Source organism: Pinus tabuliformis, chromosome 3_2 (genome assembly GCF_031772625.1).
Source record: "Pinus tabuliformis cultivar Carrire ecotype Pingquan chromosome 3_2, CPIR1, whole genome shotgun sequence".
Classification (NCBI taxonomy): domain Eukaryota; kingdom Viridiplantae; phylum Streptophyta; class Pinopsida; order Pinales; family Pinaceae; genus Pinus; species Pinus tabuliformis.
In genome coordinates this window covers 565,311,055-565,325,712 of record NC_142302.1, presented here as the reverse complement: position 1 = coordinate 565,325,712, position 14,658 = coordinate 565,311,055, and positions in this window count along the sequence as shown.

Below are 14,658 nucleotides of genomic sequence, written 5' to 3'. Positions count from 1 at the left end.
CTGACCCAAATGGGGAGTTTGGTGATAACTGCTGTAGAGGGGTCGAAATCTGGGAACCAAGGAGTGAGGAATAAACCAGCTGCACCCCAGAACCATGGGCCACCAGTTAAGGCTTTTTGATAGTCCTCATCATAGGCAAACACGACGATGAAAAATCCTTTTGAGCATAGCAAAGTCTTGCAGTTGTTGGTCCAGTTGGATTGGATCCATTGGTAGAGGTCTGCTGTACGCGGCCATAGCCCATTAAACCTGCAGATAATGCCATGTTCCGCAAAATGTTGGGTTTGCTCATCCAGAGATGGATGTTTTATTTCTATGGAAGGGGATTCCTCCAGTTTATCCACCAGGAAAGGCTTGGGAGCTTGAGCTGGTGGAACTGTTCTTTCAGGCATCTTAGCATGGACAACATCTTTATAGGAAAACGCCTTGGCTGAGGATGACTGCCCTGCAACACCCCCTCTTAGACAAAGGGTAAGAGCTATGGAGGAATTTCTTTGAATGCTGTAAAAAGACAAGGGGAAGAGATCCTCGAGTTGTTTACCTTCATGGAGAAGTCGTTGTGCTGTAGAGGGAATCCCCAGCTTGATTTTCAGAGCCTGCTTGAGGTCTTGCACTAGATCCGACGATTTTACCCATTGAAGCAGGGTTTTGCCAGATAAAAGCTTGATCTGGATCTGATAAGGGGCAGAGAAGCCAGAGATCTGCTTGCCTCTGTCGATCTGAGACAACAGGCGGCTGGGGTTTTGCAGGGCCTTCTTATCCTGCTTTTGCCGCGTGGGGTAGAGATGAGAAGATGCAGGAGTCCTAGGGACGCCGAATTTTTTATCGCTCGTTAGCAGGAAAGAGGCTTCGAATCCTCTGTTGTTAGGCGGCGTCGATGTGGTAATATCCCAGATCTGTGTTGCAGAGAGCGATGGAGCTTCATAACACCGCGAACTCTGGGCTTTACTTCCACCCCATACCTGATCTACGGTTTTGCCCTTTAAGTTCCGCCCGAGATTGGTAGATCGAATCCCTGGGATGCTACAGTGGGGCATGAAAGCTGGCATAACCCTCTTTCCTCCATATTCGCCAGCCGGTTTGCCATACCTGTGCCAATAGTCCTTGTACGATGGCGTAACGAGACGAGACAAGGTGAGGATCCGTTGTTTTGGGGCATAAAACTCCAGACATAGGATTTCTGATGCCGCCGTGAAGAAATCCCTCTGCCCCCTGAAGGAGGAGAAACGCAGTTTGTCGTGGTTCAATTCGAAAAAATCTTTTCCATCAACGGATTCCGACCAGGATCCAAACGGGGCATCGTGTTCATAGTTTCCATCGGCCAGGCATCTAGCCGATCCAGTACAGATCAGGGCTCTTGGAACCGCGGCGGCGCTGAGGATACCTTCTGAAACCCTAAGTCCCAAATACGCCTCCATCACTCTCCAGAAATCGTGTTATCATTTTTATTATTATTGTTATAAGTTAAGCATATATTTATTTCAAAAAGCATGGAAGAGGATTTTTATCAATGAATATTTATATCCACTTTATTAAATAGTTTCTTAATCTATAAATAGGGAATGCTATGATACATGGGCTAGAGTCATGGCTTCTCAATATCACATGCCGAAAAAACCATAACTCATTAAATAGGAAACTTGCTCATATGATATTTTGCTAACTAATCAGTTTCATTAAAATGATAAAAAGAGCATAACTACCTTGCACTTAAATCTCAGTCCTTGAGTTGCATATACCAATAAAAAATTCATAGAACATTTAATGGTCCTACCATAAATTTAATAATATTTAATAATTAAATTAAATTTTAGGAATCCCTATTCTATTTTAAAAGAAACATATTTATTGATGTAATTAATTTTGACTTCATCTTAACTTTGAGTTACCAATAACATTTGAAAGAGTAAACATATAATTTGATATAAAAAGCCTTGTTATTTTCAAATTAAAAAATGCAGATCAAACTTAAGAGTAAATCTATTACCATTGAAACCTAAATAAAGACATGTAAAAAATATATTGAAACCTAAATGAAAATATGCTATATATATTATTGAATACATAAAAATGAAAGAAATAGATAAATGTAATTCTCTTCCGTCACTTATAGTAACATTGAAGAAGTATTAATTGTTAATAATAGAAAGCACAAAACAAAAATAAAACTTAAACTAACCTATATCACATAAGTGTAAAATATAATATCCCATAATTTTTTTATTTTTTTTTTCAATTGAAAAATAAATAAAATTTAAAGAGATTAATTTGATTATATTGATATCGAAGGTAAATAAAGAAGGTCAATTATATTAAATGAATTACGAGAGAAATAAAAAACTATAACGAACTGTCAATTACATTGAATGCGTTAAGACAAATACATAAATATAACAGCTAGAAATAGAAAAATATAACGAGCTGTCTCTATACGAAATAGTTAACCATGTAATATCAATTGAATTGCTAACAGCTAGAAGATGTGGACGAGAAAAGGCGTGTGCCAAGATTACAGAAAAGGCGTGGGCCAACATTACAGAATGTATTATTTACCGAAAATTAAAATTCAAGAACATTCCAAATTTGCACAGAGGCGGATACATGACATGGTTCTGGTTCCGTAGAAAATTTCTTTGGAAAGCATTTCCAAGGAAAAGAAAAAGAAACCTAAACTGTTTGTACAAAAATTTGAAGAAAAGCATCTCAGGCTTTTTTGAGGTAAACTTTGCTTTAACTGATCACAGCTTTTTTGACATTCGAGCGATGGCCGAGTATCTCTATATCGTTTTGAAATAGATGATATTCTTGTGGGCTGCATTTATATGGGAACGAATACAGATGATAAATAGAACTATGGCCTGGAATCCGGATTCGCAACAGCTGTTTCAAATCCACCACTCACAAACACTAGTATATGACAATGTTTGAGTTAATCCGTTGTAGCGTATCTATCTGAGGGATTCAACTCTCCATCACACGTAAATGTTCGACTCTCCATCACACGTAAATGATTCTGGTATACCTGAATGAATGAGATTCTGGTATACCTGAATGAATGAGAGACATTGATTTAATTTTTGAAATTTAATTAACATAGCTCGATTTTGTAAATTGAATTAAAGCGTTTTTCTATGTGTCTAGTTGTTTTCTTGGATTTTTTAAATAAGATCGTCTACATAGATCATCCATCATTCCACAGAAATCGAAATCGAGATAGAGATAATGTGTTTAATGATTAGGCTTCTCATGCTTATGAACCTCATGCTTTCTATGAACCTTTGGGTTGAGTTTCATTTCTGACCCAGATTTCTTTCTCGACAGCCGTAGTTCATCATTAAAAGACAGCGTGGAGCAGAAGGTGAAGTATAAAAAAAAAAACCGGATCAAGTGAGAACATCAATGCGAATTGGGTATGGGATGTTACACTATACCGATTCCTAAATCTTTTGAAAAGGTGCAGACATCTCCCCAAGGTTTTCAGAATGGAGATTTAAGAAGACTGTGCCGGGTGGTGTTGACCTTACTAATGGATTTCAAAAGATGACAAAATCTCCACAATTTTATGTTCGAGAGATGGAAATTGAAAAATACTGTGCCTCCTCCACAACAATGTTATGTGCAGATGACTATGCAACTAGTAATGAACAAAACCCAATTGACTCGACAGAGTCGTAACTTCCATTCACAATCCCTCCTGTCATAGGTGATGACCATCTTAGAAGATGCCAACCGTGGCCACTCGGAGCATTTTTCTGGACAATAAATTCCTCAGAGCCTGCGGTCCATGTTGTTGTGAACTCATCTGTGACAGGTATCTGGGCGGTGGCCATGGGGAGCGGTAAAGTGGGTGACATTGAAGATGGGAGCGGTGTCTCAGACTGGATTTGGATTTGGACGGACTCCCTCCAATCAATCTGAATTTTCTGAATCTGTTGAATTTGAAAGCCGAGGGACACATCCTCCATCATATCATTTGGCTTGCTGGTAAATTTATTTTCCAACTCTTTGTATTCAATCACTCTGACTATAGGTTACAGATAATCATTTAATTTCATTGATATAGCTCCATTCTGTCTTATTTTCTTCTTTTAAAATTGAATTGCAATGGATTTTTGGTCTGATTTTCTTTGTTTTTAAAATTAAATCTCAAATCCTCTGCATCCATGGATCCCTCGAGAGAAACACGGCCTGCCAATCTGGTTGTTGGACCATCTCATCTCCGTGACAGAAGATTTCGACAATGGTGGAAGATGCCATTGGGAGGGTTTTTCTCGGGAAGAAATTTATCAGAGCGTGTGGATTCATCTATGAGAGGTAAGCATTTCTGGACTTGCGGGGTTTTATAAAATCAATGTCCATTTTATCATAAATGTGTTTGACTGTTTTGAAAATTTATAATAGTTTGGTAAATTCTTTTAATAAACACTTAAATAAAAGTTACAAAATTCTTATTAAACTGTTATAAATTTCTTAGGGTCTAGGGTTTAGGTTTAGGATTTAGGGTTTAGGTATGGGCATTTAGGTTTTAGGGTGTAATTTTTAAGGTTTATAAAAATATAGTAAATTCTTTTAATAAACTCTTGAATAAAAGTCTTTTAAAAATGTTATAAAGTGCCTACTATTTAGGATTTAGTTTAGAGGGTTTAGGGTTTATTGCCTATAAACTAGTTGTACATACAACCATTCTTCTCGACAACATTATGACTTTCTTGAGTATGGATCATAGACTTTAGTAAGATTATTTAAATTTTTCTTTTTCAAATCCTTATATTTTGGTGTATGTTGTCAATGGAGATACTTTTTTCTCTATCTTTAATTTGAATATGAAAACGAAATTTATCAAGTAAAAGGGTTTAGTTAGTACCAATTAGTTAAAATTTGAATAGAATATTGATTAGAACATAAGTAAATTTTCTACTCCAAATTATATTCTTTTTTCAATTATTGTAATGCTTAAGATGGACCAACGAATCTCCAAAATTTGTTGTTCGAAAGTATTACTACGGAGGCGTTAATCATTTATTTATTTGTCTAACCTAGAAATGATTATTTATTTCAATTTATTCCTAGACATGTCCATATTGAAACAATCCTTGCAATTATCATTATCTTGCATAACCAAATCCTAATTCAAATTATTAGAGAAAGGTTATATTACATGGTCTATTAACAAAATATAAAATGGTATGCATAATATTTTTATGCATGATATTCTCTACATATGACTAATTCTTAAAATATTATAATAACTATTGAGGCTAATTAATAATAATATAAAAAATTATATATTTCTAGTTGTTTTCAACTAGGATTAAAACTTTGCATCAACACTAAAAATATTTTATACTAATAAATAAATAATATTTTTGTTTTTATTGGTTACCAATAAGATTATAATAATAAACTATATTAGTTAATATAAATATAGAATATACCATTTTGTATTTAGGCCAATCTAATTTATAATTTAATATTATTGTATTATGAATCACCCTTAACAATGGAAAGGAATATTGAAGGAATAAAATATCTCGCAAAGACCTTCATGAAAAGTAAAACACTAAATATAAATAATATTATTTATAATAGAATAAATATTCTTTAAAATTTATTTGAAAAGAAACTTATAGTCTTACTTATAGAGGAATTCGATTTTTCATTAGAATCCATCAATACAATTCCAAGCAATATTGTGATCTTTTATTGTTTCAAATTAGCTAAAATGATTCAGTGAAAAGGCCATTTTCTCTATTAGTTAGACTACGTGAAAAAAAACACTTTATTATCAAATTTTCAAAAATATTTATTTTATATATTTTCAATTTTTTCCAACTTTAGCCATAATGCTAATTGAATATTCAATCCATACTTACTTTGACATCATAAAATAGAGCAGAAATAAGCTTTATATGTTATTGTCTATATTCCTTTCTATTATCCTCTTTATAAACACCATTACGCATGCACATTACCATTTTATGTAGTGACTAACTTAGAGAAATGGATTCCATGGAATGTTTTTCTGTTATGATAATGTACCATCAATGGAGAAGGATTTTATTTATGATGTACCCCGTTGAATAAGAATTTTACCATTTGTATATATATATATATATATATATATATATATATATATATATATATATATATATATATATATATATAGCATGGATGTAGGTTACACATTTTGACAAGAGAGGGGCTGTTTAGGTGAAAAAAAGCATGCAATCAAGCAGTTTAACAACCTGTAAGTGATCGATCAAGCTCCTTGAGTGCTAAGAAAATAGATAATTTATTAACACATTTAAATTGAAAATTTATGCCTAGCTTTTAAGCTCTCAATGTTGACCCTTGATTGGGCTTTCAAGGTCTTAAAATACACATTTCTAGTAACCCTTATAAAAAAAAAAATTGCACCAGCTTTATGTACCCTAGTGAAATTAGGGAAAAAACTCTCCTTAGGTGGTGGATTGGATCATGTTTGATTGATGAAGGAATATTCTATCCAATGGCATATGATTTTGAAATTTTCTAATTCATATTGCATTTTTCATCTATTTTCTCTTAAATATAATGCTTCATTTAGTTTTGACAAATTTAAAGAGGCTAGATGAAAAAACAATAACAATTAATTTTCAAAACAAAAAAAATTAAAATATTACCACTATCTTAGTTTACTCTTCATGTAATAGTTGAAAAAAAACTTATGGGAACATACCTGTAATCAAGGAAATCTTCTCCTCTAGTATCAACACAATCTGCTCCTCCATTTCTCCTCTTCAATTTGGTTCACGAGAATGAGAATCTTTTCATCAATGGTATAGCCCTTTATAAATGATGTAATTAATGGTAGATGTATGGATATAAAGTTTATTGATGTTTCCTTTTGTGTATAAATAATTATAAAACCATGAATTTCTATGGAGGATTTTTTGGGTGAATTTTTTTCTACAAAACCAAAAGGAAATACATTGGAGAAATTGAATTATATGGGAGATTGAAAAATAGTTCCATGATCAAAAGGCATGTGTGAAACCATTGCCATAAAACCCTAATTTTATGATATCCAAGGAAATTAGTTTAAATAACAACCTTTTTTGAGAAATTAAGGCAAATCACCTACAAAAATTATGGACTCTAAACATAAAGGTTAACTGAGCATTTGGTCATTGTATAGGGATAGGAACTCTTGTTTCTATGAATTTTCTTTTTATTTTAATGGGAGATAATGCTATAACATATAAACATTTTAAATTAATATTTGGGATAAGTATTCTTAATGTTAATTGAGCGTTTGGTAATTGTATAGGGATGGGAACTCCTGTTTCTATGAATTTTCTTTCTATTTTATGGGGAGATAATCGTATAACATATAAAAATTTTAAACTCATACTTGCAATAATTATCCTTAACCATTATTTAGAAAAATCAAGCCCCAAAGTTTTGAACCCTCGAATTTCAACTCTCGTAAAATAATTTCCCCTAAAATTTTCTCAGCATTAATGAAGACTATAAATTAATTCAAAAGAGTAATTTACAAGAGAAAGGTTTTCTAGAAAAGTGTAGACAATGAATTCCAAAGAGTAATTTACAAGAGAAAGGTTTTGTAGAAAAGTGTACACTTCAAGACATGGCTACCACAAATTAAAAAAATTAATTAAAGTGTAGTTTTCTCCAACCATTAGATACATAAATTGTAATAACAGAAGTATAATTTTTAAATCATAAGACCAAATTTTGGGGATTTTCCAAAAAAAATTATTACAGTTCCCAAAAATTAAGAAAAAAAAATTCAAGAGGGAAAAGAGAGCATGATCGATGTATTGGGATGTAAAGAAAATACACAAGCCTCATCTATTAGATATGACAATCATTATTCATATGAAAACTTAGAAAATGGAAAGGAGACTATTGAACACTTAAATGTGGGTTGTTATGTGCAAATTAATCTCAATAGCATGATATAAGGGCTAGTGAAATAAATATCTCATTTTAAACCAAATGAGAAGGGATAAATGGCTACCATAAATCCTTGTCCTTGAAAATTGGGGTTAATGGAAATTAGTAGCTCGAGCTATTTTATTTTTTGTAGATCTCCCTTGAAAGAAAGCTATGCTAACCTCTATACCAAATTTTCTAATAAATTAATTTTGCAGCTACTATTAATAATGCACTATGATACAAAAAAGTATTCCATTCAAAATTTGTAACCCTTAAATTTTGTCAAGGGGTAAATTTCACTGCTGAAATTTTCCACTAAGATTTTTTTTTTTAAACAATCATGAAAAAAAATATTACTATAGATAAACACAATATGACTTGTAATACTGTTATAATTTAGTTAATTTCTATGTATTTTTAATTTATATGGCTTCCCTAGTTTGTTAATTTAATGTTAATCTTTTCTTTTAACTTAAATTGAAAACAAATTCCAAAATAGATATGCCTATAATTATGCTAATGGAATACATTGGAACATTCATTGTAATATTTAATCTTTAAAAATGCTTCAAATTCTTAGCCAAGGTATCAGATTTAAACATTAAAGAAATTTCATGTACTTGAATGACTATATTTGTGCATGGAGGAAATCTTCCTAAATGTATTACTCATCATTTAATAGTAGGATATTATGTATGTGAACATATATGTTCTTGATTCATGAGACTGTAGCTTTCACTTCTGACAGTGGAGAAGAGAGTGAGAAATTAATATCTTAATTTAAGGCATGAACCTTAAACTAAATTACTTATCTCCACCTCCAACTCCATCAACTCCTCCCCTCGTCCACCTCCACCTTCACCTCCTCCACCTCAACATCCACCTAAACCACCTGCTCCCCCTCCTCATCCACATCCACCTCCTCCTCTCCTCTACGTCTACCTCCACCACCTTCTCCTCCTCCTCCTCCACCATCACCTCCAGCTCCTCCTCCTCCACCACCTCAAACTCAAACCCCTCCTACACCTCCACCCCCACCTCCCCCTCATACTCTTTCTCCTCCTCCACCTCCACCTCCACCTCCTCTTCCCCCACCTCCACCCCCACCTCCTCCACCACCTTTGCCTATGTCTCTCCCTCCGCCTCCACCTGCACTTCCTACACCACCACCTCATCCTCTTCATCCACCTCCACCACCACTTCCTCTACAACTTCCTCGAACTCCACCTTCATCTCCTCCACCTTATCCTCCACCTCCACCTCCGCATCCACTACCACCTCTACTACCTCCTTCTCAACCCCCTTTTCCTCCTCCACCTCCACCTCCACCACCTACTAATCCAACTCAACCTCCACCTTCACCTTCACCTCCTCCTCCACCTCCAACTCCACGTCCACCTCCTCCTCCTCCTCCACCACCACCTCCACCTATATCTTCGCCACCTCCTACTCCACCACCACCTCCACCTCCACCACCTCAACCTTCACCCTGTCATCCACCTCCACCCTCTCAACCCCCTCCTCCTCCTCCACCTCGACCTCCTCCTCCTCGTAATCCACCTCAACCTCCACCTCCACCTTCACCTCCTCCTCCACCTCCAACTCCACATCCACCTACTCCTCCTCCTCCTACTCCACCTCCATCTTATTCTCCTCCTCCACCTCCTCTATTGCCACATATATCTCCACCACCTCAACCTCCACCCTCTCATCCACTTCCTCCTCCTCCACCTTTCCTTCCTCCTCCTCTGCCACATCCCCTTCCTGCTCTGCCTTCTCCTCCACTAGCACCACCTTCATCTCCTCTTTCACCTCGTGTACCTCTTCTTACAGATATAAATTCATCTCCACTACCTCCACCTCAACCTCCTCTATCATATCCACCTCCACCTCCAACTCTTCCACCACCTCCACCTCCGGCTCTGCCTGCTCTTCCAGCTTTCCCTTAGGCCTTCACCACCACCTCCTCCTCCACTATCTCCCCATCCCTCTTTTCCTCCCCTTCCAGTGGTACCTCCTCCTCCACCACCACCACCACCACCACCACCTCCACCTCCACCTCCACCTCCACCTCCACCTCCACTTTCACCTCCTCCATCTCTTCTTCGAGCTAAACATTCACCTCCACTACCTCCACCTCCAACTCCTCCTCCATGATATCCACCTACATCATCTCCTTCTCCGCCACCTCCACCTCCACCTCCTCCACCACTTTCACCTCCACAACATCCACCCCCTCCTCCTCCAACTCCAGTTTCACCTCCTCCACCATCACCTCCTCCTCCTCCTCCTCATCCACCTCCACCCACACCTCTTCCTTCACCATATTCTCCACCACCTCTTCCTCCACCTCCAACTCTACCTCCTCCACCACCTCTTCCTCCTTCTCATCCTCCTCCACCTCCACCTCCTCCTCCTCCACGTCCACCTCCTCCATCTCCACCTCCCGCTCAACCACTACAACTACCTCCTCCTCCTCCTCGACCACCTCCTCCAACACCATATCCTCCACCTCCACCACCACCTCCACATCCACCACGGCCTCCTCCTCCTCCTCCTCCATCTCCACCTCCACCACCTCTACCTCCTCGACCACGACCTCCACCTCCTCCACCTTTGTCTCCGCCTCCGCCGCCACCTCCACCTCCTCCACCTTTGTCTCCACCTCCACCTCCACCTCGCTCTCTTCCTCCTCCTTCATCACCACCTCCACCTCTGCCTCATCAGCCTCCTCCTCCACCACCACCACCACCAACCCCTGCTCCTCCACCTCCACCTCCACCCTGGCCTCCTCCTCCTCCACCTCCACGTCTGCATCCTACTCCTCCATCTCCACCTCCACCACCTCCTCCGCCTCCTCCTCCACCTCCACCACCTCCTCCGCCTCCTCCTCCACCTCTAGCTTCTCCACCACCTCTACCTCCACCTCCTCCACCAACACCACCACCTCCCCCTCCACCTCCGCTACCTCCTCCACCACCTCATCCTCCACCACCTCCACCTCCACCTCCACCTCAATAACTATTTATAATACTTATTGATTCATTTTTCAGTGATAATTCATATATCAATATATACATGATAATATAACAAATAATATGCATAAAAAAATTGCAATATAAATAAGTAATTATGAGAACAATAATTTAATTAAAAAAATTGTAAAATTTATATAAATAATATCAAAAATTGTTGAGAAAAATACACCCAACTCAATATTAGAACTTTTTAAAATCAATAAATTAATTATATAAAATCACAAAAAAAAATTACCATAAATTAATTATATAAAATCTTTAAAAAATAAAACTAAAAAAAGCAAACATGGAAACTCCAATAACATACAAATGCAGAACACAAAGAAACTTCATAAAACCTACCCTGGTCATAAGTGTGTTCCATCGTACTTAGTGGAGGTTATTATTATGTTGTGTTTTATTTTCCTCCCGGATGCCCTTGCGGCTAGAGCTAATAGTTGTTTGCAACATATGGGGCGTTTTTTTGTCGACAGTATATATATAATATAATTTTTATTTTTTCGAGAACTAATGCTATTCTATTTATATACTGAATAAATTGATTTTCCTTTTATTGTCGAATATAATAATTTAGTTTCTTGATAATCACTCCATTGATTGGAAATAAAAAATTACAAACCCTAACAACATAAAGAAATTTTAAAACACAGAAACTTGACAACAAGAAGATCAAATCTAGTACCTGCTTGGGCCGGAGATAGACACAGTTGCCGACTATGAAAACCTGTATGGATTCATGAAGTGATTTGACAGGTTCCATGGGATCTTCCATTCCCGCAGACTTCATGCAAATCTTCAATAATTGCTTCCGAGAAATGCAGGAGCCCATGCAATCTATGAAAACCTGTATGGATTCATGAAGTGATTTGACAGGTTCCATGGGATCTTCCATTACCGCAGACTTCATGCAAATCTTCAGACTTCATGCAAATCTTCAATAATTGCTTCCGAGAAATGCAGGAGCCCATGCAATCTTTTTATTAGAAAATCGATCTGCATGATTACGTCCTCGGCAGATATGTTCAGACACAGGTGGTCCCTCCCATATGTATCTGTCGGACATGGCATTACGCGAGTATAATCACTCGCCACCTTTGCAGAAACGACAAATTGAACGTGTTGAGGCGAGCAGGCTCGCACGATACAGAAGCACCAACATTATGTATCGAACGCACGACCTTCGTATATTTAGCCTGATGCTCTCCCGACAAAGATACGGAGGAGCCTGGATCGAACACACGACCTTGATATATTCAGTCTTTCAATACATAAACGACAACATTGTGGGTCGATTTGGGCAAATCTTGAATAATCAATAAGGAAACGGATATGAAGGAAGCGGATCGAATTCATCCGTCATCTCTTGCCCAGGTTGAAGAGATTCCTATTGTAAAATCCGCTTGAACAATGAGGAAAAGGGCTGCAATTTTTCTACACGCCTCTAACTAAATGTTAGGGTTGAATTCAAGAAACATTAATTACAAAAGCAGAAAAAAGCAAAAAGTTATTTAAATTTAAAAAGTTAATTAAATTTAGAAAAAGAATATTAATTACATTTTTAGAAAGTTACTTAAATTTAGAAAAGGAATATTAATTACATTATGAAACCTCCACAAAAAGAATGTTAAATTAAAAAAAGTAACAAACCAAAATAATTAACTTCTAAATTTTAAAAAATGGAAAATAAAAAATTAAAAGCTAAATTAAAAAAAAACATTTAATTTTTTTAGATAAACGACTGGTAATTTCAAAATTAGAATGATTGAGTGTTAATGGAAAAACAAAAAAAATTAAATTAAATTTTAAAATAACATTATTTGTTTTTAAATTAAAAAATTGGTAGTTTCAAAGTAAAACATAAAATATAGAACCCATTTCTTAATAAATTGTAGCTTGAAATTCACATATAGTAATTTTTTTATAATTAATAATTTAGAATATAACTTAAATGTCGAAGAACAATAAATTCAATAAAATTTACTTCACATATAACCCTATAAACTTGTTGTGCATAGAGTTTAGTCTGAGTATTTAAATTTTTCTTTTTGACATCTTTATATTTTGGTGTTTTTTTGTCAATGGAGATACCTCGTTCTCTATCTTTAAGTTGAATATGACAACCAAATTTATCAAGTAAAAGGGTTTAGTTGGTACCAAGTAGTTAAACTTTGAATAGAATATTAAAGGGAACATAAATAACTTTTCTACTTCAAATTATATTCTTGTTTCAATAATTGTAATGCTTAAGATGGACCAACTAATCTCCAAAATTTATTGGTCTCAAGCATTACTATGGAGGTGTGAATCACTTATTTCTTTTGTCTAACCTAGGAATGATTACTTATCTTCAATTTATTCCTAGACATGTCCATATTGAAACAATACTTGCAATTATCATTATCTTCCTTACTCAAATCCTAAATCAAATTATTAGAGAAATTCTATTATTACATGTTCTATTAACAAAATATAAAATGGTGTGCATAATATTTTTATGCATGATATCCTCTATACATATAGATTGATTCTTAAAATATTATAATAATTATCTACACTAATTAATAATAATGTAAGAAATTATATATTCAGAGTTGTTTCCAATTAGGATTAAGACTTTGCATCATCACTAAAAGTATTTTGCACTAATAATAAATAAATAATATTTTTGTTTTTATTAATTATCAATAAGATTATAATAGTAAATTATATTAGTTAATATAAATATAGAATATATCATTTTGTATTTAGCCCAATCTAATTTATAATTTAACATTATTGTATTATGAACCACCCTTCACAGTGGAAAGCAATATTGACGGACTAGAATATTAAGGAGAGATCATCATGAAAAATAAAACACTAAATATAAATAATATTATTTCTAAAAGAATAAATATTATTTAAAAATTAGTTGGAAAAGAAAGGTACAGTCTTACTTATAGAGTTATTGGCTTTTTCATTAGAATCCATCAATACAATTTCAAGAAATATTGTGATCTTTCATTGTTTCAAATTAGCTAGAAAAAATTTGAAAAGACCATTTTTTCTATTAGTTAGACTATGTGGAAAAAAAAACCTTTATCATCATATTTTCAAAAATCATTATTTTATATCTTTTCAATTTTTTCTAGCTTTAGTGATAATGCTAAATGAATATTCAATCCACACCTACATTGACATGATAAAATAGAGTAAAAATAAGTGTTATATGTTATTCTCTATATTCCTTTCCATTATCCACTTTTAAACACCATCATGCATGCACATTACCATTTTTTGTAGTGATTAACTTAAAGAAATGGCTTCCATGGAATGTTTTTCAGCTATGATGATGAACCATCAATGGAGAAGGATTTTGTTTATGATGTAGTGCGACTCAATAAGAATTTTACCATATGTTTCATAGGTATATATATATATATATAGAGAGAGAGAGAGAGAGGGCATGTATCAAGGTTACACATTTTGGCAACAGAGGGAGTTTCTAGGTTAAAAAAGAGCACGTGATCAAGCTTCTTGAGTGCTAAGAAAATAGATTTATTAATATATTTGAATTGAAAATTTATGAGCTCGATTTAGTGTTTAAGCTCTCGAAGTTTGATTGGGCTTTTGAGGTCTTAAAATACACATTTCCAGTACCTCTTATGCAAATTGTTTTGCGCCAACTTTTTGTACCCTA